This window comes from Scylla paramamosain, chromosome 44 (genome assembly GCF_035594125.1).
Source record: "Scylla paramamosain isolate STU-SP2022 chromosome 44, ASM3559412v1, whole genome shotgun sequence".
Taxonomy (NCBI): Eukaryota; Metazoa; Arthropoda; class Malacostraca; order Decapoda; family Portunidae; genus Scylla; species Scylla paramamosain.
The window spans coordinates 8,297,858-8,312,919 of NC_087194.1; the positions used below are offsets into that span (position 1 = coordinate 8,297,858).

At 39.8% G+C, this 15,062-nt stretch overlaps 1 protein-coding gene across 1 annotated transcript in view; it reads right to left on the reverse strand.

The window, feature by feature from the left end:
• Nucleotides 1-75: 75 nt before the first annotated feature.
• The window catches only part of LOC135094069 (uncharacterized), a 29,565-nt gene continuing 14,578 nt past the window's right edge, over nt 76-15,062 (reverse strand). Inside the window, exon 2 of the mRNA XM_063993832.1 lies at nt 76-1,739. The gene's annotated coding sequence lies outside the window, so the exon portion shown is untranslated. The remainder of the gene's footprint in view (nt 1,740-15,062) is intronic.

Consider the following 15,062-nt stretch of genomic DNA (forward strand, 5'->3'; position numbering starts at 1 on the left):
GGATGGGTGGGGAGACGGTCATAAGCACATCACACACACACACACACACACACACACACACACACACAATGGACAATCTTTTTATAGATTTTAATATTTGTTAAACTAAAAAAAAAAAAAGGGAACATCCAGTACAAAAAAAAATATATACCTACACGTATGTGTACAGAAACGTGAGTGAGTGAGGATGGCTAACCTCTAGTGTGTGTATCCTGGCATCTAATCAAGTCATAAGGTGTAAGGGCGCGTCTGTCCTCAGTGGTCTTCGTCCCACTTCTCCAGGACGTCCTGATACACAGCGGCTCCAGGATGAATGCAGCTTGAATTTTTGATCGCCACGCCTCATACTGTCGGATCAATGACGGTCTCTCGGGTACTGCTGCCAGAGGAATGGGCGGCAGCGTCCTCGTGTCCCCAGCTGCAGGACACCGCTGTGACGGCTTGCGAGACGTGAGGTTGAGTCAGGGCCGAGGAGAGGTGAGTGGCGAAGGACCATCGAGCGACACACGAGCCGCTACCTCTCACGGAGTTAGTGTGTTCCTCCTGTCGTTTGTACTATGAGCCGGGGCGCCGCGCAGGACTCCAAACTACAGCAGCCAAGCTTCCTGCACACCCTCGAGGCTCTCAGACGAGTCCTACCCACCAGGGACCAGCCACAAGCCACAGATCTCCGCGGCAAATGAGACATGGACACGCTATAATAAAAAGGCACACAAGGCATATATACTGAGTCAGAAACCCGACTCGGAGTGAACACAGTTTAGGAAGCATACAAGGGCGTCTACCTGTGAGTAGGATCTGTCCTGGTGTATAGATACGTGGTTAACAATACTTTAATCCTAGTCTGCATTGATGCGATAACTCGGCGTGTGTGGAATGTGGATGTGGGTGTGTGGGGTGAGGGTGGGTGTGCGTGGTCAGCAGTCAGTCGTCAGCCGCTGCCTCGCCCCGCCTGGCTCACTCATGGATGCATATCAGTCCTCGTGCGTCACACCCAAGCTTTCCGCCTCACAGAGTCCGGGCGTTGCTCTGACATGCACTTCAGAGCTTGTGTCATGTTTCCATCAGCGAAATCTTTCCCTGGAGAAATCACCGTTTATCTCTTTTTATCCCCTCAAGTTCATCCTTTTAGTAACTGTTCCCTAGGATAAGTCAGTTTTTTTTCGGTTTTCCTCCTTTTTGTAACTCATTGGCAAACTGTTTTATTTTCTTTGAAGACGTGGGTGTCATTATTTTCACCCTTCCTTGGTATAGCTGCCAACAGAGAGTCACCAACACCACCACTATCATCACCAGCACCAGTACCATCCTCCACCGTGCTGGACCCTCAGGAAGACGAAGGAGGAGGAGGAAGAGGAGGAGAAGAAAAAGGAGATTGAATCAATGATAACGATAAGGACGAGGAGCAAGATTAGGAGAATGAGACGGAGTAGGACGAGAAGAATGAGGAGGAGGAGGAAGAGACCTTTCACAACAGGCGAAAGGTCATGTCTTATCTCTCCACCAGCTGACAATCCTCAAGTGACTGAGAGGAGAAGGTCGTTCTTAAGTCGTTCCCAGGTCATGCCTCGATACACGCTAACTCCTCCCTCCAATTTTCTTCACTCTTTGCCTCTCCCACCTCTCACTCTCTCCCGCGCGCACCGTCAAAGATACATGTGGGTCAGGTGGGCTTGAGTTGCTTGAGGTAGGCAAGGTGGCCCAGACCATCTTCAAGAGAGAACATTCACGGCGACGACCTGTTGGGGAGGAGAGAAGAGTTAAGTCAGGTCTGGTGTGCTGGGGTTGGGTGGTGAAGGTGATGAAGGAGTAATTGGTGGAGTGGTGGTGGGTGTTGTTGTCGTTGCTGTTGTTGTTGTTGTTGGATATCTTTGTATTACACGTGTTCTTTGATTTGTTTATTCGTTTGAAAGTTTTGTACCTCCATTATTGTTTTGTCTACGTGTCATTTATTTTGTTCTTAGAATGATTATTTCTACATTATTGACTTTCTAATGTCTTTTCATACTACAGTTTATTTGTTATTTGTTCGCATTAATATTTTTTTTTTACTGTAAACAAAGTAAATGTGGCAATGGTATAACTTTCTTGAGGTTTAGGTCATTAAGTTCTAGTGACGAGTGTGTTGTTATTGATGTTGCTGTCAATAGTAGTGGTGGTGGTGGTGGTGACGGTGGCAGTAGTGTTGGTCTCTAGTAGGAAAAATAGACACAAAAACCTGATGTCCCACTAACAGAGCCAAAAAAATTCAACCATAACCATTTTACTTCAAGACAAACACGACCTCTTATACAACGCCACAACACACATTCTCTCCTCCCTCACACCTTCCACTCCCCCGCTCCCCAGCAACGCTCCGGATTTCTGTCTCTCCTCTCACGTCTCGTCTCCTCATCTCCCTTCTGTCTTCTCGTCCTTCGCCTCTAATACTTTCCCTTTATACATAGCTACTCAAAATTCTACCTCCCGTTTTTTTTTTTTTTACTTCCCTTTTTTTCATTTCCTTTTCTATCTGATTATCTCCATTCCCTGTCTCCTCCTCTTTCTCTATATTTTCTCTTTATTTTATCCCTCATCCTCATTGTCCAGTTCCCTCTTCTTCCTTTCCTTTTTCTCCTCCATCCCTTTACTTCTCCCTCCCCTCCTCCTGTTTACTTCTCCATTTACTCTCCCATTTCTGAATTCCCTTCCTTCTAAATGTTCTGTCATCTCATCATCATCATAATCATTTTCATCCATTCTATTTATTTATTTATTTATCTACTTACTTAGTTATTTGTGTCTCCCTTCGCTCCCCCATGTATAAATTCCCTTTCTTCTCCTTTATTCCCTCTCCCCCATCATCATAATCGTTCTAATCCCTCTCATTTATTTATTTCTTGAGTGTGTGTGTGTGTGTGTGTGTGTGTGTGTGTGTGTGTGTGTGTGTGTGTGTGTGTGTGTGTGAGTCAGGAGAGGGAGAGAAAAACAGGAAAGTTTGAGACGACAGTGCGGTGATGCGTCAGTGGTGGTGTTGGTGGTGGTAATAGTGGTGGTGGTGGTGGTAGTGCTACTGGGGAGAAGAACAAAAAAAGTAGGAAAGGTTCTTCGAGGAATGCAAACGAGGGATAGAGAACACTGGAGGAGGAGCAGGAGGAACAGGAGGAGGAGCAGGATGTAGTGAAACGTTTTAAAGATGGAAGAATAATTATTTTGTGGATATTTTTATATATACATAAAAGAGAATAAAATACTAATATTAACACCAATATTAACAACAAAACGCATTTTGACATATTATTACTAACAGAGAGAGAGAGAGAGAGAGAGAGAGAGAGAGAGAGAGAGAGAGAGAGAGAGAGAGAGAAAGTGTGTGTGTGTGTGTGTGTGTGTGTGTGTGTGTGTGACAACAACAACAACGCCAGAAGTAAAACATACCACCAATGAGCCAGTTAGTTGCCTATCACCACCACCACCACCACCACCACCTTTTTGCCAGCCTCCGCATCACACTGCCTAGACCAAGGAAGGTCAAGGAGAACGACACCACTATGCACCCCTTTTCAATACACGGAGTTAGAGGAGCGAAAATTTATCAGCCTTGACTGAACGACATTAGCCTGACACCCTCCTGTCACCTCCCCTCCGCCGCACTATTAACGTACATAGACTCGTCTTTTTTTTTTTTTTTTTTATGTAGGAGGGACACTGGCCAAGGGCAACAAAAAATCCCCCCCCCAAAAAAAAACACTGAGATGCCAGTCCCATAAAAGGGTCTAAAGCGGTAGTCAAAAATTGAATGATAAATGTCTTGAAACCTCCCTCTTAAAGAAATTCAAGTTATAGGAAGGTGGAAATATAGAAGTAGGCAGGGAGTTCCAGAGTTTACCAGAGAAATGGATGAATGACTGGGAATACTGGTTAACTCTTGCAATAGAGAGGTGGACAGAATAGGGGTGAGAGAAAGAAGAAAGTCTTGTGCAGCGAGGCCGTGGGAGGAGGGGAGGCATGCAGTTAGCAAGACCAGAAGAACAGTTAGCGTAAAAATAGCGGTAGAAGACAGCTAGAGATGCAACATTGCGGCGATGAGAGAAAGGCTGAAGACAGTCAGTTAGAGGCGAGGAATTGATGAGACGAAAAGCTTTCGATTCCACCCTGCCTAGAAGAGCAGTATGAGTGGAACCCCCAGACATGTGAAGCATACTCCATACATGGACGGATGAGGTCCTTGTACAGAGTTAGCAGCTGGGGAGTGAGAAAAACTGGCGGAGACGTCTCAGAATGCCTAACTTCGTAGAAGCTGTTTTAGCTAGAGATGAGATGTGTTTCCAGTTCAGATTATAAGTAAAGGGCAGACCGAGGATGTTCAGTGTAGAAGAGAGGGACAGTTGAGTGTCACTGAAGAAGAGGGGATAGTTGTCTGGAAGGTTGTGTCGAGTTGATAGATGGAGAAATTGAGTTTTTGAGGCATTGAACAATACCACGTTTGCTCTGCCCTAATCAAAAATTTTAGAAAGATCAAAAGTCAGGCATTCTGTGGCTTCGCTGCGTGAAATATTTACTTCCTGAAGTGTTGTACGTCTATGAAAAGACGTGGAAAAGTGCAGGGTGGTATTAACAGCGAAGGAGTGGATAGAACAAGAAGTTTGGTTTAGAAGGTCATTGATGAATAATAAGAAGAGAGTGGATGACAGAACAGAATCCTGAGGGACACCACTGTTAATACATTTAAAAGAAAAACAGTGACTGTTTACCACAGCAGAAATAGAACGGTCAGAAAGGAAACTTGAGATGAAATTACAGAGAGGATAAAAGCCGCAGGAGGGTAGTTTGGAAATCAAAGCCTTGTGCCAGACTCTATCAAAAGCTTTTGATATATCCAAGACTACAGCAAAAGTTTCACCAGAATCTCTCAAAGAGGATGACCAAGACTCAGTTAGGAAAGCCAGAAGATCAGCAGTAAAGCGGCCTTGACGGAACCCATACTGGCGATCAGATAGAAAGTTTGTGAAGTGATAGATGTTTAAGAATCTTCATGTTGAGGATAGATAAAAAAAAACTTCAGATAGGCAGGAAATTAAAGCAATAGGACGGTAGTTTGAGGGATTAGAACGGCTGAATATAGGCAAACTTCCAGGAAGAAGGATAGGTAAATGTTGACAGAGTTGAAAGAGTTTGATTAGGCAAGGTGTAAGCACGGAGACAGTTTCAAAGGAAAATAGGAGGCATCCCATCAGATCCGTAAGCCTTCCGAGATTTTAGGCCAGCGAGGGCATGGAAAACATGATTGCGAAGAATTTTAATAGGTAACATGAAGTAGTCAGAGGATGGAGGGGAGGAAGAAACAAGCCCTGCCTGAATCGTACACGGTCTGTAGAGTTTTTATCAAAGGATTTAGCGAAAATTTCAGCTTTAGAGATAGATGTGATAGCAGTGGTGCCATCTTGATGAAGTAAAGGAGGGAAAGAAGAAGAAGCAAAATTATTGGAGATATTTTTGGTTAGATGCCAGAAGTCACGAGAAGAGTTAGATCTTGAAAGATTTTGACACTTTTTGAGTTTTGGCTAGTTGGAGAACAGACTTGGCATGGTTCCGGGCAGAAATATAAAGTGCATGAGATTCTGGTGATTGAAGGCTTAAGCACCTTTTTGTGATGCACCTTTCTATCATGTATAGCACAAGAACAAGCTGTGTTAAACCAAGGTTTGGAAGGTTTAGGTCGATGCCTCGATGCCAGACATTATCATCTCTGTTATGTGCTCAGCACACAAAGACGGGTCTCTGACACGGAAGCAGTAGTCATTCCAAGGAAAATCAGCAAAATACCTCCTTAGGTCCCCCCCAACTAGCAGAGGCAAAACGGCAGAGGCACCTTCGCTTAGGGGGATCCTGAGGGATTGGAGGGATAGGAAAAGATACAGATTTGAGATTGTAATTAGAGCAGCCCAACAGAGAAGACAGGGTGACAGCATAAGCAGATGGATTAGAGGTCAGGAAAAGTTCAAGAATGTTGGGCGTATCTCCAAAACGGTCAGTAATACGAGTAGGGTGTTGCACCAATTGCTCTAGGTAGTGGAGCATAGCAAAGTTGAAGGCTAGTCCACCAGGATGGTCAGTGAAGGAAGAGGAAACCCAAAGCTGGTGGTGAACATTGAAGTCTCCAAGAATGGAGATCTCTGCAAAAGGGAAGGGGGTCAGAATGTGCTCCACTTTTGAAGTTAAGTAGTCAAAGAATATGTTATAGTCAGAGGAGTTAGGTGGGAGGTATATAGCACAGATAAATTTAGTATGAGAATGACTCTGTAGTTGAAGCCAGATGGTGGAAAACTCGGAAGATTCAAGAGCGTGGGCACGAAAGCAGTTAAGTCGTTGTGCACATAAACGCAACATCCATCTTTGGATTGAAAATGAGGATAGAGAAAGTAGGAGGGAACAGAAAAGGGGCTACTGTCAGTTGCCCCAGTCACCTGAATTTCAGTGAGGAAAAGAAGATGAGGCCTAGAAGAGGAGAGGTGGTGTTCTACAGATTCAAAATTAGATCTTAGACCGCGAATGTTGCAGAAGTTAATGAAGAAAAAGTTGAGAGGAGGGTGTAAAGACACTTAGGCTCGTTATTAGAAGAGCAGTTCGACCTGGGGACATTTGTGGTCCCCTCCCCAGATGAGGACTCCGAGGCTGGTGTAAGAGTCGCCATGATAATTTTGCATTTTTCAGTGAAGGGTGTGTGTATGTTATTAGGTGCTTGTAGTTTTGTATGGAGGAAGAGAGTTGTCTTTAGAGGTCAGGCTCTGAGTGCTCCCTTGTGTTGTGAGACACAAAGGGAGTTCAGTGAGGTCACAGCTGGGTTTAATGATAAGTTTACAGCACTCCCTGATCCAATGCTTTAGACCTTAATGGGAGTAATTATCGTTTTGGCAGGCGCCTACTGCTTCCTCCTGCAATATATATATATATATATATATATATATATATATATATATATATATATATATATATATATATATATATATATATGGGAAAATTTTTTTTTTATACATGAATACTGTATATATATTTCTAATTTACTAAAACATTATATTACTTCATTTTCGATTCTAATTTGTTTGTCTGATTTAAAGCTGTTGAACGGTTTTGTTGTGTTCATATTCATCTTCAACCCTATTGTATTTCTGTAAAACTGTAAAATAATCTCCTGAAACTCATATGTGGATTTCCTGAACATCACATATCATGATGTTATCTTTAAATAAGATAGGAATGTTGCTGTGTACAGTGAGATGATGCTATATAAGATGAAGAATGTAGTCAGAACGCATGAGAGAGAGAGAGAGAGAGAGAGAGAGAGAGAGAGAGAGAGAGAGAGAGAGAGAGAGAGAGAGAGAGAGAGAGGTTGGGAGCAAGACTCCTGGTTATGTATGTACACAGCCTGAATCTCCAAAGATATTTATCCGCACAGTCACTTACATTCCCCCATAAATTTCCTTATTTCCACTTTTCCATTTAATTTGAATCTCATCCAGTATTTAGTAGAAGAATTGCCCTTAACAATAAAAAATTCAGTATTCATCTAGCCCCCATTGTATAATTAGTAGAATTTTTAGAAATAACGTGTTTTACTCGTGTAAAGACAACGCGAGAAGCAGTGTGTGCCCGGGTGTCCGTATGTATGTGTGTCACAACACTCCCTTCCTTATACCTCCCTCCCCATAGCAGCAGAGGGAGTGTTTTGGGCGCACTTTCCATAGTCATTACCCAGCACTTGGACGGAGTAGACGTACTGAGACGTACTTTAATATTTTTCCGGAGATTAGAGCGGGATAACAGTTAGTCGTATTATTTGCCTTAAGGGGATAAGTGAGTCATTACCAGATGTACACCCTGGCTACTTATATACTCGTAGACTAGGAGTCTCCATAGTAGTGTGCCATAGAGGGTAGATATGTATACCATGCACTTTACCCAGGGAAATGACTCCTCGGCTGCGTTTGTGTGTGCAAGCTGAGCTCTTGCAGTGAGCGTTGAATGATCCTCTTGTGAGTTCGTGGGCACTCTTTTGTAGTAGTTTCTTATATCTCTTGTTAGTGACCCTGTTTTGTCTTAAATGCTACTGCGGACTGATGCAGTTCAGCTGCAGAGGACTTGAGCTGTGTAGTGAACTTTACTCCCTCCTCAGGTCCTAACAAGGCCTGCTGTCTAGGGGGCAGTAAATGACACCACTCGGCTTGAGTCTATAAGACGCCGTTGGACAGTGGGTGGCTTCGTCACGGAGGATGAATGTCGAACGAGGTGTTATATTCATGTATATTCATATTCATATTTTTATTGACCACAATTTTATTTATTTTATTTTATTTTTTTTGTACACAGCACAATATACATTAAAACATAAAATGGTCCACATAATATAGAAACTAACATAAACGTGTGCACAAACCTACCTAATAAGAAAAAGCTCCATGTTAAAACACTAAACATTAACGCACTCTACATAAATTTTTAAAGAAATTAAGAGTCTAAAAACATAAAATAACTTCTGAAACACAGTAACAAAGCTAATAAAAAACAAAGTTCATTTTTTCTAACTAAATATAAAACCTTAAATAAAACTGGTAAGAATTTTATGAACTATGGTACAGACTGTGGCAACGTCAGTCCTCTCTATGAATAAGTTTTCTAAGGTTGACAAGTGGTATCGCTGACGTATATTTAAAGTTTTGGCACAATCTTCCACTACATGTCGTTCAGTTTGTATCTGGCCACAGGAACACAGGCGTTCTTCCACTGGCAAACGACCTCGGTCTAGTCTGTTCCAGCGGCCTTCCTCAATAGGGAGGGAATGAGCACTGACTCGAAATCTTGTCCATGATATTCGTTCACTTTCATTGGTTTTCAACTTAGTCTTATATATCTGATGTACTGCCAAATCACGATTTATAGTGTTGTACATTTTTACTCTATTAGACTCGGAGGATATTGTCTTTGACTTAAGATCTTCTATTGCGTTCACTATATCATTAATATCATTGCTTATCAGATCCCTAATGTACTTCGAAGTTAACGTGTTATTGTCCAGGGTGATTCGAATAGCATGAGACAGAGGATCATCAAACATCTTCCTATCCCTCCACATACCACTGTAAAATTTGCGCTGCTTAGACAGTATGAGCGAACGTAACGAAGGGTACCCAAGTTCCAATAAACACAAATCATTACATGTTGTTTTTCAGACTCCCAACAACTGTTTTATACACCACATGTATAGTTTATTAATAGGCTTAATATCACCATTTAACCATGATTCACATCCTTATAAAATAGTGGACATAAAAGCAGCTTGGAAAACTTTGCTTTTAACATAAAAAAGGTATATCATTATTCTTACTTATGAATGATACAAACTTAAGTGCTTGACACAACTTATTCTGTGCGTGTAATTTAATACCTGATGTTGTAGATCCATCGGCAGTAAAAGGACTACCTAAATAAATATAATAATCACACGCACTCACACTCATATCATCCACGTGCATGGCTTCCTTATCATCATTATTCCCATTAATAACAACAAATTTAGTTTTACTCTCGTTTATTTTCATTCCATGTGTTGCACAAAATTGATTTAACAGCTTAATTTTATAAATCATGTTTTCTCTATGAGTGGCCAAGAGTACCATATCATCCATAAGTACAAGTAAATGTAGCCAAGCCAGGAAGCCGTCCACTTCAATTTTGTTTGATTAATCTAATAAATTCATTAACAAATATTATGAATAACAAATACGATGTTGGGGAGCCTTGACGCACACCGACAGTGGCAGATATCACAGTAGAACCGACAACAGAGTGGGTAATCTTATACAAAGCTACTAAGGCTAACAACATGGTAACGCCACATCCTAAACGCTTTAAAACTCGGAACATAACATCACGTGGTACCTTATCGTACGCTTGCGAGAAATCAACAAAAGTCACAAAAAGCTTGAATTTCTTTCTTCTCGCCAAATCACCAAGTAAATGCAGCGTTACTATATGCTCGAGACATCCTCTCCCTGCCTGGCTCCCTGCCTGTTCGCGGTAGGGACTGAACCATCTGTTGAGTCAAGCACACAACACCATGTCATACAATTTACTAAAACTATTAATAACACTAATCCCGCGGTAATTAGAAACTAGCATACGTGAACCTCGTTTAAACACTGTAAACAACTTAGCTGTGACCCACGATGAAGGATAGGTAGCAGACATAAAACATATACATCGACCATATACATGTTATTTTATGTTTTAACTATTTTTCCTAGATGTGGTTGTCGATTTTTTAGCAGCTGTTGGTGTTAAGTGTTGTTTGACTATTTCCTTTGTCTGTGGGTCGGTAAAACAGATTGGTGACATCAATTAGTGTATAGACTTGACGTCAAGGTAGTGACTTATTTACATCTGAGCGGGCGCAAAATTAGTGTTGTCCTTCCCCGAAAAGAAGGCCCATCACCGCTGAGTTTGTGTTTTCTTGTACCCATTCAAAGTTGATTTACTCTAAAAGTGGAAAAAAATGGTTTTGAGAAAATATCTTCATGTGATAAAATTTATTGAGGTGTGTAATATAATGTAGGGGGTGACAGTTTCTAATATTATAATATACTGAATAATAAATAGTATTTTACAGGCAATAAATAGGTATTTGTCACGTTCATTTTCCCCACTCACGTCTTCCTCTCCCTCCCTTCCATCATGACCTTCACCTACGTAACCTCTCTCTCTCTCTCTCTCTCTCGCATGTAAGAGACAGCGAGTTACAATCTTACAAGTTTCTTTCCTTAATGATTTATTTTCATTTCTGTAATATCCATTCTAGTCATCAAACGTAAAATGGGCATATTATTAAGTTTCTTTAGCAATAAATAATTAATAAGTACTTTAATAATGGAGTGATTCATAAACATAACTTCCTATAAAAAATATAAAAAATTGAGACAAAAGTCTGTAATGAAGTTAGAAATGCCGTAAGACAGGGCTGGCTATTGTAGTACGTGTTGATGGAGAGACTTTACATGCCCTTCTAATGTGTTTTTTTTTTTTTTTTCTGTCATTTATGAAAACTTTTATGTGTGTAACATGTCAAGTGGTGGGTGGAGTTCCACTCATACCGCTCTTCTAGACAGGGTGGAATAAAAAGCTTTTCGTATCATCAGCTCCTCTCCTCTAACTGACTGTCTTCAGCCGGCATCTCAATGGGCCTTTTATTTTTTTTATTGGATTTTTGTTGCCTTTTAGCGGTGTCCCTCCTACATAAAAAAAAAATAAATAAATAAATCAATAAAAATAAATAAATGAAAAATAAATAAATAAATAAATAAATAAATAAAAATAAATAATAACGATAATAATAATGATAATAATAATAATAATAATAATAATAATAATAATAATAATAATAATAATAATAATTTTTCTATAAGAATAATGCATACTAATGTTTTGCGTTGGAATTAACATCATTATTAACAGCTGACTTTTCAAACATCTGATATTTACCGAATGAGATAGTGATGGTAATAGCACAATTGATGAGGTATACACTACTATGATTAATGAACGTTAGCTGCACCCACAATGGAGGTACGATCACATTGCTATTATTTCTACGTTGCAGGGGAAATTATAGAACTGAATATCAAGGTGGCTGGCGCTTGGCCGCTTGTCGCAGCCAGTTATTCATTATTATACGGTGCTTTGCATGTGTTTAAGTGTTTTGGTACCTAACACGTGCATTGTGACAAAATTTCAGAAACACAACATAAGACTCTTTGCACCAAATGTTGTTTCAATTTCACATTTTGCATCTTCTGTAGTCATATTTGAGTTTCGGTACCTTACCCGTGGTGTATCCCATAAGAGGTGACAAATGCCCATAAAAAAAAAAAAAAAACACGTTTTTGGTTAATGCTCTACTTTTCCACATATAGAGTGCCTTTCATGTGTTTTAGCAACTTCGTAACTAGCACGTGGCGTCCAGTAACTGTACATTAAAAACGCGTCTTTAAACACTTTTCTTCCAGTGTTTCATTTTTCATATTCTGCTTGCATCGCACGCATAAATGAGTTTTGATGGTGTATCTCATATGAGGTGAAAAATACGCAGAAGCCCACAAAAGACACATTCTGTTATTGTTCCCTTTCCCCAAATAGGGTATTTTGCAAGCGTTTTAGCACCTAACATGTGGTGTATTGTGTCACAATGTCAGAAACACGACATAAGACATAAGACTCACCATCTGTTGTTTCATTCTCATGTTTTGCATGTCATGCACGCATATTTGAGTTTTGGTACCTTGCATGTGGTGTATCCCATTAGAGTAAATAAATGCTCAGAAACACGCAAAGAACACTTTTTTTTGTGGGTAATATATATATATATATATATATATATATATATATATATATATATATATATATATATATATATATATATATATATATATATATATATATATATGAATACGTCCCAAAACACAATTCACCTGTGTTATTTAATTTCACATTCTGCTTCTTTTGCACACATCTTTGAGTTTCGGTAAGTTACATGTGGTGTATGCCAAAAGAGCTGACGAAAGCAAGAGAAACTCATGAAAGCCATGTTTATGTCCTCTTATGAGATTCACCACAAGTAAGGTACCAAAACTGAAACAAAAATAATAATAATAATAATAATGCGTGCATAACAAGCAGAATGTGAAAACGTTAGGAGAATATAGTCTAAGGACATGTTTTTGACTCTAAAGTTGATATTGATCTCTAATGTATTGTGTACTGGGACATTCTTGTGGTACATGTAATTCGGTTTGTACACTACCGCAGCCACACAATCTCATCTTCATCGGTAACCTTCCTCTGCCTCTTGTATTCCACCCCCGTGTTTTACATTCTAATGAGTGTCCACATACACGAAGCTGGACAAATGCTATTCTGTGATATTCATTAATTACTTGTTTCTTCTTGTACACGTCATGAACACTTAAGTTGATATTGATATCCTTATACACCCTTCTCCTTGTGCTACTACTTGAATGAGTTTCGTTCTCCATCATTTAAGCTCGTTACCTCACTGTTTACAGAGTTTGAGTTTTCTCTCTGTGGGTGTGTTGGAGTTCATTATAATAGTCATGACATGTCCGAGCCGGCGACCTCTCTCGCCACATCACATGGAAAATTTTATGTTGTTTGTATGTCACCAGATTGATCAAAGATGGATAGCCTGATTCTACACAACAGACGTTATTACGTATGGATTTCCTCACTCCCACTAACTTCTTCAAACACCAGTTGTAGACCTTAATCATTGGTCTGAGGTCTGCTCCTATCCACGACTCGCTTCTGTACACAAGTATGACATTAGTACCGCCTCAAATACCCTTTTCTTCACAATCAAGGGAACATCATTATTCTTCTTTAAGAAAGATACAAGTTTTAGCACATGTGATATTTTATATTTAGTGTGAACCTTTACAGCGGCAGACACAGTCATCACTGGTGAACGGTGAGCCAAGTTATGTGTATGCCCTATCTGCAGCTTAGTATTGCTGGTGTATCTTGATCATATCTTTCGATGTAGGCAGCAAAGCATAAGGACAAGTATGTGCAGCCACCTCAAAAAAAACGTCCAACTCACAGCCTTCTTTAATAAATTTAATAAGCTTCTCAACAAAAATAATGAATAATAAGAATGAGGTAGGTGATCTTGTCTGACTCCCAGAGTTAATATAATGGTGACAGGTTCAAGGCAGCTCTCCTTTAGGGTGTAAATAACCACCAGAGCATTCAGCATCACAGCACTAAACCCTAGGCGCTGCAATACCCTAAACAACATGTCTGGGCACTCTATCATGGGCTTGAGAGAAATCACCAAATGTTATGAACAATTTTAACTTTTTCTTCCTTACCATATCGCACAACAGTCTCGAGGCAACAATGTGCTCCAAACAACGTCTTTTCTCCTAATTACCTGCTTGTGATGATTGAACCATTGCTTCAACCGTGAATAGAGAACTATATTGTATAACTTTGCGATACTGCTCATTGTACTTATCCTTTTATAATTATTAACGTCCTCTCTTTTTCCTTTCTTGAAGATTGTGACTAGTTTTACTGAAGCCCATGATCCGGGATACATAACTGAGGAAAAGGCAACATTAAAAAGTAAAATTCATTGCACTGGTTTAAAAATTCCTGGTGGTACACCGTCTGGGCCATATGCTACTTATGATTTCATCACCTTAACTTGTTGCTCAAGTTCCAATGGAGTAATAGGATAATCCGATACAAGCACATAGACATTAAAATTGAAATAATTATCTGACAACTCCAGCTGACCAGATTGCTTAAGTCGTTTTCTTAGAATTCTTTAAACTGACTGTTTGGTGCGAACTGTTCAGTGTCATCAGCAGTATTAAACTTCCAATTAACTACTCCATATAATTTAAAGTCATCCTTATTTTCTAGGATTCCTTCCCACCTTCTTAACTCGTGACCAACGTGACATACCTGTGGCCCCATTTTACACTGATGAGCACAATGGTACAGATTGTTCGAAAAAGTTGTTACCGCACCTTCCAAAACCCTAAAACACATGTAAATCATCCTGTATGGAAAAGAACAACACTACCAATAAAGTGTATTTTGAGTGTTTTTGTACTTTTGTCACCACTTACGGGATAAATCACGTGTAGGATAACAAAACCCAAATATGAATGCAAAACAAGTAAAATGTGAAAATGAAACATTATGTGAATAGAGTCATGACACTATTGGTTAAGAAACTTGTGCTCCTACTGAAAACAAACAGCCATATTTTCTTACCATTATTACTTGTACGATTAGACTTGTACTGTTTTGTTGTACACACACACACACACACACACACACACACACACACACACACACACACACACACACACACACAAGTTCAGTTGCCTGTGTGCATGATTTTAAGAGAACATGATTTATGATTTTAAGAGTCTGGAAAAATATTGTAGGGAAAATATAATTAAAATGATGCATTGCCAAAAATGCAGCAAATAACACCTTCA